Genomic DNA, 13,604 nt, shown 5'->3' on the forward strand with positions numbered 1-13,604 from the left:
AACTGTAAAAAACACAATTAGCTAACCTAGCATACAACATACTTTCCTAATTAATATGGATATTGTCACACATTGCTTTTATTTTATACTGTTGTAAATAGAAAAGATTATGTACGGTAAATGTTTTGTACATTATAGGGAAAAAATGCAAAATATCCCCCAACTTTAATTCGATCCACCTCTGAATCGAATTTTTTACATATTTTCACGCCGCCATATGCTGTTCTATTTTGCTTCTTTTACTTGCCTTGCTTAATTAACTCTCGCTAATTAGCATTTTTTTGGAAGAAGTCAAATAGAACAACATATGGCGGTATGAGAAATATGCAAATTAAAGGATATTTTAGTAATATAAGGGCCCTAGCAATTAGCTTTTTTTTTTTTTTTTTTTTTTTATTTCACTATTCTTTTTACATCAATGGATTTTTTTCCTACATGTATACATACAATTACATTACATCCAGATATTTACCAAAATATTGTGACAATCTGACATTTTGTTTTTTTGATTGTTTCCATCTAGATCTTTTAAGATACATTGTATATATTGTGATATTTGGTTCAAACTTTTTGCTATATATATAGTATATTGTATGTGCTATTAGCCACACAATAGCATTTTGTTTCTTCACAGGGAAATGTTTGAAGTCTGGTAATATACATATTTTTGCTTGAAAGCATTTTGGCGATATACGACATATTTTGGCAAGGCACATAATGAGAAAGGCCCAAATTTCTGGAATTCCTTTACATGTAGTGAGGCGATGTTCATTTGTATCCACCTCTCCACATTGTCTACACTCATTTGTTGGTAATCTTTTTATTTCATTTAGTCGAACATTTGTTGGGACGAGATCATGCACCAGGGTATACCACAAACTTCGTATGTCCGTGTCAAGGAAAGGCTTGTGGAGATTTTGCCATACATTTGACCAAATAACATTAGGAAATTTTTTCTCTATTCGACTCTGCTGCAAGATAAGTTGTCGTTGAAAATGTTCATACAAATATTTGGACAAAGTATTCTCCTTCAAATCCATGGGAAACTCCACATAACTCCATTCTTGTACAAAAATTCGTACATACATAAGGTGCTTTGTTAGTTGAGACAAGTTGGGTGGATTTTGCGGTGGCAACGTATCGGTAAATATACGCAACCACATTGATGTAATCGACTGTTCGCTTAAGTACAATTTATAATTTCTAGCTAAAAATAGCGACTTACATTTATTTTCAATATTCCATAGTTCTAGACCACCTGTCATTTGTGTTTGGCACATGATCGGGAAAGGTACCCGAAAAAAATGTCCGTACCACATGAACCATCCCACAGCAGACTTTATTTGTCGGAGATATTGCTGTGTGATTGGCAACACTTGAGCGACATAATTTAATTTACTAAAAATAAAAGTGTGTAGGAACCAAACACGCTGAATTAAATTGAGTTGTCTACCTCTCATTTGATAGCACTGTAACCTGATTTCACTTACAATTTTCGTCCAGTTTAGATCCAGCATTTTGGATTCGAGAGTATGAAAAGTAATGCCCAGTATTTTGAGTTCGTTTACATATTGTATCCCTATGTCCGGATTTTCTTGCTTCCAGTTGCCAACAGGTAAAGCTTTTGATTTTGTCATGTTTACTTCCGCTCCGCTGGCAGAACAATACAAACACATTGCATTGAGTATATTTTGAAGCTGGTTCGTTGTTGTTACACAAGCTGATAAATCGTCTGCGAATGTAAACACTTGCGTTTCAAGGAAAGCACTCGCTGCGGGTGGGGCTCGGCACTGAATATATCGGAGTAGCGGGTCCAAGGTCAAAGCGAAGAGAAGCATACTCAAGGGGCACCCCTGGCGAATGGATCTCGTCACGTGTATTGCAGGAGTCACGAATCCATTGATAAGAAGACGGGAGGTTGCCTTTCTATAGAAACTTTGCAAAACAGATATAAAAGCTTCACTGAAGCGATAGGCTCGAAGTACTTCAAACAAATATTGGTGAATTACAAGGTCAAAAGCTTTTGTAAAATCAAAGGATAGTACACAAGCTGATGTTTGTTGCATTTCATAATAAGATATGACATCACGTATACCCGCCACCGTTGAAAATATATTTTGAGTTTTACTGACACATGTTTGCTGTGAACTGAGTAAGGAAGATAATATAGGTTTCAGTCTATTAGCCAAGACTTTGGCCATAATCTTATAATCACAGTTTAACAAAGTAATGGGCCTAAAGTCAGTCACTGCACTCGGACGCGTTTTTTTGGCAATCAGTACAATTATACCTTCATTTTGAAGCACGCATTTGTTTCGAAAAGCATCTTGTATTATCTTGACCAATTCATGTTTTATAATATCAAAAAAACGTATATAAAATTGGTAGCCTATGCCATCGTTCCCAGGAGTGCGCTTAACGTTACAAGTACGCAATGCTTCATACACCTCATCGACGGTGACGTCACTATCTAACAAAGTTCTGTCTTCGTCCGTCAAAAATGTATTTACCGAGGTGAGCAATTGTTGTACAGCCAATTGATCTACTTCTTTACCAGTATACAAATTATTATAATACGTGTAAAACGCCTGTGATATACCTTGTTGAGTTCTATGTGTATCTCCGCCAGAATCGACAATATTGTTTATCAAAAGAGCTCTCTTTTGTTTTTGTGTTTGTACATAGTGAAATAAAGAGGTTCGTTCATCTTGCAAGGATGACGCATGAGTAGCTCTTATCTTTATACCCTCCAAATGATGCCGTTGCAACGTAAGGATTTGTGCTTTGTATTTTTGTATCTGTGGATATTGTTCGATGACGTCAGGTCGCATACATAACTCATGTAAACATTGGTAATAGAAGTTCAACATTAAGTTCCGGTCACGTGCACTCTCTTTCCCTAGCCATTGAAAATAGGATTTTATTCGAGGTTTTACGTATTTTACCCACCACGTATTGTAATCAGTATAGTTTTTTTGTTGCCGGCACCAATACTTCCATTTTTCTTCAAACATATCATTAACATTAGGCTGGTGAAGTAGGGCAGAGTTCATTTTCCAATAGGACGGACCCCAAACTAATTTAGATTCTTGTAGATTAATACTCATTCTGATTGCTATATGATCTGAAAAAGGTACCGGCAAAGCATCTATTGTCGTCACATATTTTATAGTATGACCAAGTGTATAGAATCTGTCCAATCTAGAACCTGCTTTGTTATTGAAATAGGTAAACACTATGTCCTTTCGTTTTTCGGTCCATATATCCTTCAGCTGTAAATCGCTGATTAAGGTCGTTAATGCTAAACTATTTTGAAACTTGCCTACACAATCACATGATCGCAGAACTTGATTAAAATCACCACCTAGGATTATACACGAATCATTATTTGGAAGTAAGTATACTATGTCAGTCTGATAAAATTGTTCCCTTTTCCATCTGTTTTGCTGTCCTGAGGGGGCGTAGATATTAACAAAAGTATAGTGTTGACTTTGAAAACTAATTCCCCTCCCATCGACTAATTTCTTTACATTTTGTATTTCTATACCACTTTTAATTAAAATTGCGGTCCCTCTCCCGCTTGTCCCCAAGTTTACAATAGCCTCGTACCCATACAAGAAGTTAAAATCTACAATACAAACTTCCTGCAAGTATAAAATGTCAATCGAGTGAATTCGGACAAAGTCCGCAAGCAATTTGCATTTCACTGGAGTCAAGATCCCATTGATATTAAGGGTACACAGACGAGTACTGTAATTCATGCACAATATGAAGTTATAATAAACTGAATATAAGAATACCACGTAAATGTGCATTTTTGATGCTCAATTACACTAAAGTAAGTATTTTTCCTAATTGCCTGATTAGAACTGTCCACAAAAGAAAACTAAACTTACTTACATTCTTCAACATTACTAAACTCTAATTTCTGCCTAGAATGCATTAACTATGCTTTCCACTAAATAAATCGGGGGTAAGTTTGTTACTCGTCGAAGGTTTCTCTTTAATTACATTTCCTGAATGACTTGTTAAACTACCCTTTGAAACATCTTGTTTTGGGGTACCAGGTTCTACTCTAAATTCGTTATGAACTTTTGTGGAACTTACGCATTCATTATTTTTCTTCTTCTTTCTACGTAGCACCATGGACTCTTCCGCCACTGACCGTAACCTTGATACAGATCTTGACCGTGATTTCCTAGGAGAGGTAACTACGGGGAATTCTGCCTCCGGGAACAAAGCACTTGGGGGTGGGGGCGGGGGTATGTGATGCATCTCCTCTGAAATGGTCAATGTTGGCTGCTCCATCTCTTCCCTTTCTGTTGGTGCATTCTTCTCACTAACTTCCTGTCTGGTACCTGTCTCCTCGTCGGTGATTCTGGGGCTATCCGTGTTCCCTCCATTGCTATTTCCTGACGCTGGGACTGCAACTAACGGAGCTGAATCTCTTGGTTTAGTCCGTACGGGTAGCACAGTTGGTTCATATACCATCGGTACATTGTCAACGGGTATATTAACCGGACCCCTGCGGGGCTGGTTCCCTGAGGATCGACGCTTAGGGCACTGAGCAACTACATGATCCTCCCCCGAACACGCGAGGCACGTACGCACCTGCCCAGGGTATGTTACCCAATAAGAGTCTCCATTCATTGTTACATATGAGGGTATGGGTTTACGTAGTATCATTTTAATCAAGACACGTCCAGTTCGAGTAGGGTAAATGTGATCTACAGAGTATGTCTCGTCTTCAATTTTTAACACTTCCCCATAAGACCTCATAACACGACTTATCACTTCTGCACTTAATTCAATTGGGACTACATGGATTCTGACGATTACATGCCGCTGGTGGGCCCATTCTACTTCAACTTTATGATCACCATCTACGTCACTGTAGATTACCTCAGCACCAAAATCATTTAGTAACCTTTCTCCTACCACTTTTGTCGCAAATTTCACGTACAAACACTTACGAAAGTAATCTATTTCAAAACTGAGCACTTGGTTCGTAGGCACTTGGTAGACATCATGAAACCAACGATGAAAATCCAATGACGTAGGTCGCGTTTTGACCTCACGGAAAACAAATTTCAAGGTGTTTTCTCTTTGTGTATTCATCGTGAACTATTTCATCGTATCTTCACTGGCTCACGGTAATTGTAGTCAAAACCTCGCTTGCACTCGGAAGGAAAAAGAACTAACACAACACTAGCAAACCGTATACGGCCCTAGCTAACTCGGACAGTTCGATAACTAAGCCTTCTCACGCGAAGAGCGGAGCTCGGTACGAACTGATGCTTCGTCGACTAAGAGTACTCTTTCAAACATCTTCAGCTAGATCGTATTACTACGCAAGGACGTTTAAAATTTTTGGGTGTTGAAAAAGTTTGACTTACTTCTTATTTCTATTGTTTGCTAATAGATGGCGCTAATAGTATCCCCTCCCCTCCCTCCCCTCTTCTCCCCTCCCTCCCCTCTTCTCCTCCTCTGCTGTATGACAAATAGCACAAACATAAAATCAAGATTTTTGGAGAGCAAAACATAAAATTTGCATGCATCTGATGTCGAACTAGGAACTTTTATCTTTCGGGGAGTCAACATTATTTTTTTACTCAGTCGTCATATAACATGAACACACGCAAATATTCACATGTGCTTTTTATTATTCTGCCTATTGAAAGCGAATGTTGCGTGCATGCGGAAATAACACAGAAAAAAAAAGCGGATGGAAGCAATTTAAAATCAGTGGAGCAAGGTTAGTATTACGAGAGCGTAAAAACATGTGCTTTCATTCAACTTCAAAAAATAAGAATAAATGTGTGCATACAGAACACATATGTTTTCTTTTCACAGTTGTAAAATCATATAAATTGTACATGAAGTAAGTTACGGGAAGGCTCTCTCTTTTATGTCTGTGTATATGTTGTACAATTAGGTACAAGTATTGTACAATTAGGTACAAATTGTTGTACAATTATTTTCCCCAGTTGTCCAGTTGGAGTTGGGGGCATAACACTGGTACTATTTGTACCCACAGTGCTTACTCATGTATTTTGTTTAATATTTTATTTCAAATTCACTGTCAGAAACTAGTGTTGCCAGTTTTTGGATGTAGGTTTATTTACTCTGTTGGTTGTCACTGTCAAACTTCCAGTATTCGTACAGCATAAAAAACTATAACCCCCTCTCAAAATATATACATTGTATACGCCAAGTTGCTCAATAGCCTAGCAACACATCATGAAAAAACATGCCAAGAGAACCCAGTGGGTTAGGTTAGGTTAGGTTAGGTTAGGTTATGTGTTAGGTTAGGTTAGGTTAGGTTAGGTTATGTGTTAGGTTAGGTTAGGTTAGGTTAGGTTATGTGTTAGGTTAGGTTAGGTTATGTGTTAGGTTAGGTTAGGTTAGGTTAGGTTAGGTTAGGTTATGTGTTAGGTTAGGTTAGGTTAGGTTAGGTTAGGTTATGTGTTAGGTTAGGTTAGGTTAGGTTAGGTTAGGTTAGGTGAATTTAGGAATGTTGGTTGCTACGTGCTTGATGCCAGCTTCGAGTTTTGGGTGGTTGTTCTCGAAACCTAAAAGTTCTCCCATGGTGTCCAGGTCCACGGTCTCCGTCGCGGATAGGATATACATTGTATACGCCAAGATGCTCAATAGCCTAGCAACACATCATGAAAAAACATGCCAAGAGAACCCAGTGGGTTTATAAGTCAGTGCTGCCAACTCCTATTTGTAGGTTAGCTTAGCCTGTGAAAGATCATATAGTGGAATTTTTGTAGAGTGGGTAGGTAACACCGACGAGTCTTGACATAAAAAATACGTGGACCCCTCAGGTCCTTTGATGAAAATTTACAGTGAAAAACCCAGTAGGTTAACAACACTGTCAAAAAATCTACGGCAGTATTGCCAGATGTAAACAGAAAACAATAGACCCCCTCATAACAGGCTACAGTAAGCCCCCCACAGTGTTGCCAACTCTGTGTCCTTAAAATATACATCATAAAAAGCTACAACGAGCCTCAAATAATGATTCGAGCCTCAAATAATGGCTTAGAACCGGGCCACCTGTACTGTAAGGCAAGCCTCAAGCAACGTTGCCAGCTCCTTGCTTTAGGTTAGCTTAGACAAAAAACCTTGGTGATTTTTTTCGAGTAAGATGTTAACAAAACTGTAACAAAATAGGGGGGGGTTTATGCCTTACAAGAGCAAACCATCAAGGCGAGCCCCCCACCGAGCTTTACTTTCGGGCGAGAAAAAGGTTGCCAGCTCCATGCTTTAGGTTAGGTTACCCCAAAAACCTTGGTGATTTTTTCGGGTAAGGAGTTGGCAACACTGAGCCTCAAATGATGATTCGAGCCTCAATTGAGGGCTCAGAACTCTCTAATTACCTCTACTTATTTGGTTGCCAGTTCTTTGTTAGTTCGAACGGACTTTCTTTCCTCTGTGTGTGTCTCCACCGAGTGTCGAACCTGGGACGCCTTGATTATAAGGCTAGAGCCTGTTCTTGTGTCTATCTCTGTTTTCATTTCTATTTCTGAATCACATTTCTCTACACTCGCATCAATTTCTCCCTTTCTTATCCATTCGTGTGTGATTCTTCATCTACGAGAAATGGTTGTGAAATTTTTACATCAGGGTATTTGAAATAGGTGGAGAGTAAGACAAGATTACTTAAGGGTGGGCTAGAGCTCATCTTCTCCCACCCATTGAAGATGCACCCTCCCTGAGATTCTCCCACTGAAGCTTTTTAAAAGAGCATAGAAAATAGCTAAAGAAAACTAATCGTTGATTGATTTATTTTTTTGTTTTAAGTCCACTTTATGCAGAGAAAGGCTAATCGAGACTGGACCTACAGTTTAAAATGGGATCCGAACCACTTGTGTATCGAACCCGGGACCCCTTGATTACAAGGCAACGACGCTACCACTGCGCCATAGGCGAAGCCCTAGCAAACTAATCAGAATATACCAATGACTATGCGTACATAAACTTCATCTTTAACCAACAATTCATATTACCCCCGCCCCTCCTCACATATATCCAGTTAGGTTATTAGTGCCCCAACATAGTTTTGTTATTAAATATAATCACAGTAATAACAAATCAAAGTTAATTTTGATCTACCAGCGAGATTCATAGTTTCCCGCAAAACGTGTGACACAGAATTACTAATTACTAATTACAAATTTCCAGTATCTCGAGTGGTTAATTAATTATGAACTGAAAAGCGAAAACTGGCCTCCACTTTCAAATACTGGGTAACATTCTGAACATCACTGCTAAAATTTAGCATTGTTTGAATTATTCCCGATATTCAGGAGATAAAAATTTACTTTCACTGCACTATTCATGCACTAAAAAGATGCTTTCACAAGAATTTAATAGTACCAAACTTTACTTGAAAGGGTAGGGTACAAGTGAACATCCAGTTGTCGAGAAAATCTACAAAAAATCATCTTCGTTTTGTGAAGCCAGCGATCGACCACGTTACATTTGTGGCACCCTGTAAGCGGAGGGACAATGAAACATTGAACAGGTCAGAAGCATCGGCGCTTTCAGAATCGATTGATGTCCGTCAACTGTTTCGAAACGATTAAAGTTCGGAGCCGCTCGCACTAGAATTTCCCTTTGATTCTCCAGTTCTTTTTTGTTCCTTTCTAAATTTTTAACTAGCGTAGTGAAACATTATCGATGTCCCTGGTCCAGCTTCCCTACGCTGGCATTGCGCCAGTTTCCGGTCATTATTCCTGGCCTTACGTCACGATTTAAGGTCCAAGTATTTTGAGATCCATATAAAATTCATCCCATCACCACGCAGGTAAATGAACGTGAATTATCTTGCCTCATCCTTACGTTTATACTTCCTTGCGTTACGTAGTAGTAAACGTATCAATGACTACTCATGATGCATTATTTACAGCACCATTATTGTATTTTTAAACATTGATATTCTATACACGTTATGCGTAATATATGTATTCGTAACCAAACCCTTCAAAGCTTTTATGTATATACGAGGCACATTCAGAAAGTAAGGACCGGATAGATGAAGATGTGTTTAAGGCACAATGTTGTTGCATGCATTAGACCAACAGGAAAAGCTACGAGGATAATATAAAATACTGCTGGGTGTACTGTTTCTAAATATCTCACTCCTGTAAAAACAACTGTAAAATCTTCCGCATGAGGCTCTGTACTTCAAGGAATAACAATTCCAACCATAGACTACGGAGAAGGACCAATTTCTGCAGAAATAACAACACATTCTCCTACCATCACGACACCTTTAGCAATTATTACAAAACCTCCACCTTATATAATGAAATTTGCGAATTATCCTTCAAGAAAATTCTGTTTGGAAACAGAAATAAACTTCTCAATGTTATCTTCTCAAGGAACTAGTGTATTGGAGGTTTCTTCTAAATTAAAGGCAGTTTCTCTAAAAATAACTATAAATTAAGCTTACCCGAAGATGAATAAGCAAATTACAACTAAAACTACGACAGTTTACAAAATATATATGTAATTTATCGTTCGTTATGATTTTCTTAGATGCATTGAGAAACATTTTTTTTCGCAACAATACAAAAGACTGCATCTGATACGTATCGAATGAAAATTGTTGGAACTCACTTAACATGCTTTACATACTTTGTGATATTTTTCACCATCTATTGGGTTGAGCAATAATTCATGAGCATTTTTTTCAAATGTCAAAATGCACGCAGAAATAAAACGCATTGGCAAAATGTTTTATGTTAGTTGAAAGAGAATTGTTTGCTCTACAAGATAGTGTGTTATGATTTTTTAATGTTATTGATTTTTTGTATTTTCAGATCATCAAAATGGTGTGTCAAGTGGGGAAAACGGAGCATTTTCGACACCGTTTGCTTTTTGCATTTAATCGAGGTGTTAAGGCTCACACATCGGTCGACCAATTGAGTTCGATGAAGATGTTTTGAATCACCTTCTGCACGAAAATCCACGTCAAACGGCCAGAAAATTGGCGGAGCATATGGATTGTGACCAAAAAACTGTGGTGAACCACATTCACTCAATGGGCAAGGTTCAGAAACTCGGCGCTTGGGTGCCACAAACTTTGAGCGAAAACAACAAACATGAACGCTCCACAATCGCCGCCAGTTTGCTCGATCGATATCGCGCAACACATGGTCACAAACAGTGAAGGTGGTTCACCACAGTTTTTTGGTCACAATCCATCTGCTCCGCCAATTCTCTGGCCGTTTGATGTGGATTTTCGTGCAGAAGGTGCTTCATCGAACTCAATTGGTCGACCGGTGTGTGATCCGTCCATAAGGTCAAAATTCCCATTTTCGAAGCGCGAAAACCAACGGCGGGCAGTACTTTGAGGCATTGCTCCTTCTCCATACACAACACAAATCTCACGAGCAGCTTTGGCGGCCTTAACACCTCGATTAAATGCAAAAAGCAAACGGTTTCGAAAATGCTCCGTCCTGTCCACTTCACATTCCATTTTGATGATCTGAAAATACACAAAAATCAATAACATTAAAAAACATAACACACTATCTTGTAGAGCAAACAATTCTCTTTCAACTAACATTAAACATTTTGCCACTGCGTTTTATTTCTGCGTGCATTTTGACATTTGAAAAAATAACGCTAATGAATCCCATTATGATGATACTCAACTTACGATAGCAATGAAATCCTTTATTAATGATAATGTTAAACATTACAATAATAACTATATTTAATGAATTCTCTGTAAGGATAAATTCTGTAGTCCTAAGATTTAAAGTATCTCATAAAAGGAATAAAAATCATACAATAAACTCTTCATAATGTAAAATTTTCAGAAATATTAAGGGAATTTTGAGAGATAATATTCGGATAGAAAATTACATGAACAGCAACGACACCTTTGAATGGCATATTTATAAAGAGTAGGAGTAGATATCACCAACACTGCTTTGCGTTAGCATTGTAAATCTTTAAGGGAGAAATGTGATACTAGCTTGTAAATAATATATTCATCCAAAGTGTCTAAACGATTGAGCGAAAAGTCGATGACTCACTTTTGCTATTAACATCTACAATCAACTTCTGATTTAAAACAGTCGCAGAACTCTTGCTTCGCTGCAGGCTCGTTGAAATCGTAAATAGCGCAAACTGATGTATTATTAGCCACAGTGTGCTTAAAATAACCTAGCGTGCTCTGGGTTTTGCCAGGGTAGAATGGATTTTATATATACTTGACGATGACAAATCTCGCTATCCTGAGCTATTGCTACGTTATTCAAGCGCGGACCGGAAAGAGAGCAATTGCATGTTAATTCTGACCAATGAGGTTTAAGAGAACCTAAGTTCTGTAAGACGAAGAGCTGAAAATAGATATGACTGGTCTACAATAAATTTTACTGCCATATTTGCAAAAAAAATATATGCGAGGGCGTTTTGAATTTTATATTCCTTTCTCAAATCTCTTGGATACTGCTTTAATATTAATTGACAGTCAGAGCTTTGGAGAATTCTTAAAATTTTAAGTTATGATATTGGTTGTTATTTTACTAGTTCGCACACAATTGAAACTCCTGTACAGATAATGTGAAAACAGTGGCGACTATATAAACGCTACGAGCGTTTTATATCCTGATAAAGTAAAATATTTAAAACAAAAGGAAGAAAGAACAATGGCTTAATTAATTAATAATTATATACTTTTCAATTCCTCATGAAGTTCCATAATTCATTCAAGAGAATCCAAGAACAATAGAGGACGGTTAACTATGTTATTTCAAAATGCAAGAAACAAAATATACAAACAAAGAAAGAAGCAATCATAATGCAATATTCATATGTAGAAGAAGCTTTATGAACTTGTATACAATTCATTTGAAATGCGTGCCCGTGCCTAATTTGGAATAAAACTGTAAAAAAAGAACTATAAAAAATAAGATTTGATTTCCGCATTCCACGGCCAATGAACTGTTAGTATTGTATGAAGAACTTACGCTGAATTAAGCATGTAATGGAAGCAGTTTGCCAATTCTAAATGGAACATTTTCTTCCTTCAAGGATACGCAAACCTTATATAGTTAACCACGAAGCTACGGTGTAGTATACATTGTAGTTTCTACACTAATGCTAATAAATTCCCAAATTTAAGATGGCGAAGTTAACCTATAAAACAAAAGTAACTCAAGATCTTCATGGTATTAACCCCATTTTATCTTAAATCTAGGTTAGTACAATGGCGGATCCAGAAGTTACAGTGGGGAGGGACGAATTACAGTCGGGTTCCATATCGAGAATCAATTCTAACCTACACTTGCACTGGTTTACGTAAACAATATATAGTATTGTAAACAGGAAGTAAGCTGTCTTCCATGTTTTGAGAGATTAGGGTGTTATTTTGCAAAAATGGGGGTTCAGGGCTGAAGTAGATAGTTATTATTATATATCGTTATCATAATTCCTCCAATTGCAACGGTGAAGTGAATAAACAAACAAAACAAAAACCTCTTATATCAAAGGGTGACCTCGGTAACGAAGTGGTTATCACTGTTGATGTTCTTTATGTCACCAATTTCAACATATCATTACTCATCTTCGTCGGGATTAGTCCCAAGTACCAAAAAAAATCAAACGTTAAACAATATTCTAGAGCCTGCTAAACGTTGGAATAAGACAGAACATTTTGAGTCTTCAAAATATATTGAAAAAATAGCAGTTTGGAGGAGCGATCGCCCCTATCGCCGTCCCCGCGGATCTGCGCCTGGGTTAGTATGATATTTCTGCAAATCTTTGTAATTAGATATTATGCAATTTTAGAACTGTTTAATAAATAATTAAAGAAACACGTGTTGCTGTAAAGTGATATGACGCACTGAAAATACTACACAGTAAAGATGAACCCAAATGTGCGTTCTCAAATATGGGTTGATGATGTATACACTGTTTCCTATTGCCGAGAAACATACAATGGAGTACGAGAATAAAAGACATCTGAAAAGCCAGACCCCAGGAAGAGCTTTCAAAGTTCTCCGGAAGATGGAGGAAGCAGGCTGCTCTGGTGCACGGATTTTATTCTCGCTACGGTAGGCAATCGTCTCCATGGAAACGGAGATGTCTTTCCAATTACTTTTGTACAAAATAGTCTCGAATAAAGAAACGAGCATTATTAATTACTGCAACGTGTGGATATCTCCTTGTCAAAGAACATAATTAAACTTTTCTGATTTCCTTTATCATGTTTACCAGCTGCAAGTCGTGGCAGTCGACAGATATTCAACAAAGTAGTCACAAAAGTGAGCATCAATACGAATCGTAGGCATGAAACATGTGCTTAAAAACTTTCTTTAAAAGTTAAACGAATATGTGGTGAAAAATATGAAATAGAATTACACTTTTATGTTCAGAATGTAAGATTTCTCCATCTGCCATTTTCATGATAGTGTCTCTGGGAGAACCCGTCCCCGTATCTGACTTCTAGTGTTGTAATTGCGTTCAAACATCTCAGTAATATTGAACTTCTAATATCATACACTATAATTTTTAATATACAAACAAGAAAATATTTACGTGATGCTTCACATAACACTTTTATATCTTTTCCCAGAGAG

At 37.5% G+C, this 13,604-nt stretch overlaps 1 protein-coding gene across 10 annotated transcripts in view; it reads right to left on the bottom strand.

The window, feature by feature from the left end:
- SLO2 (slowpoke 2) overlaps positions 1 to 13,604 on the bottom strand; it is a 388,893-nt gene that overhangs the window by 242,381 nt on the left and 132,908 nt on the right. The window lies entirely within an intron of this gene.

The sequence above is a fragment of the Lepisma saccharinum genome, chromosome 14 (genome assembly GCF_977018435.1).
Source record: "Lepisma saccharinum chromosome 14, izLepSacc3.1, whole genome shotgun sequence".
Classification (NCBI taxonomy): domain Eukaryota; kingdom Metazoa; phylum Arthropoda; class Insecta; order Zygentoma; family Lepismatidae; genus Lepisma; species Lepisma saccharinum.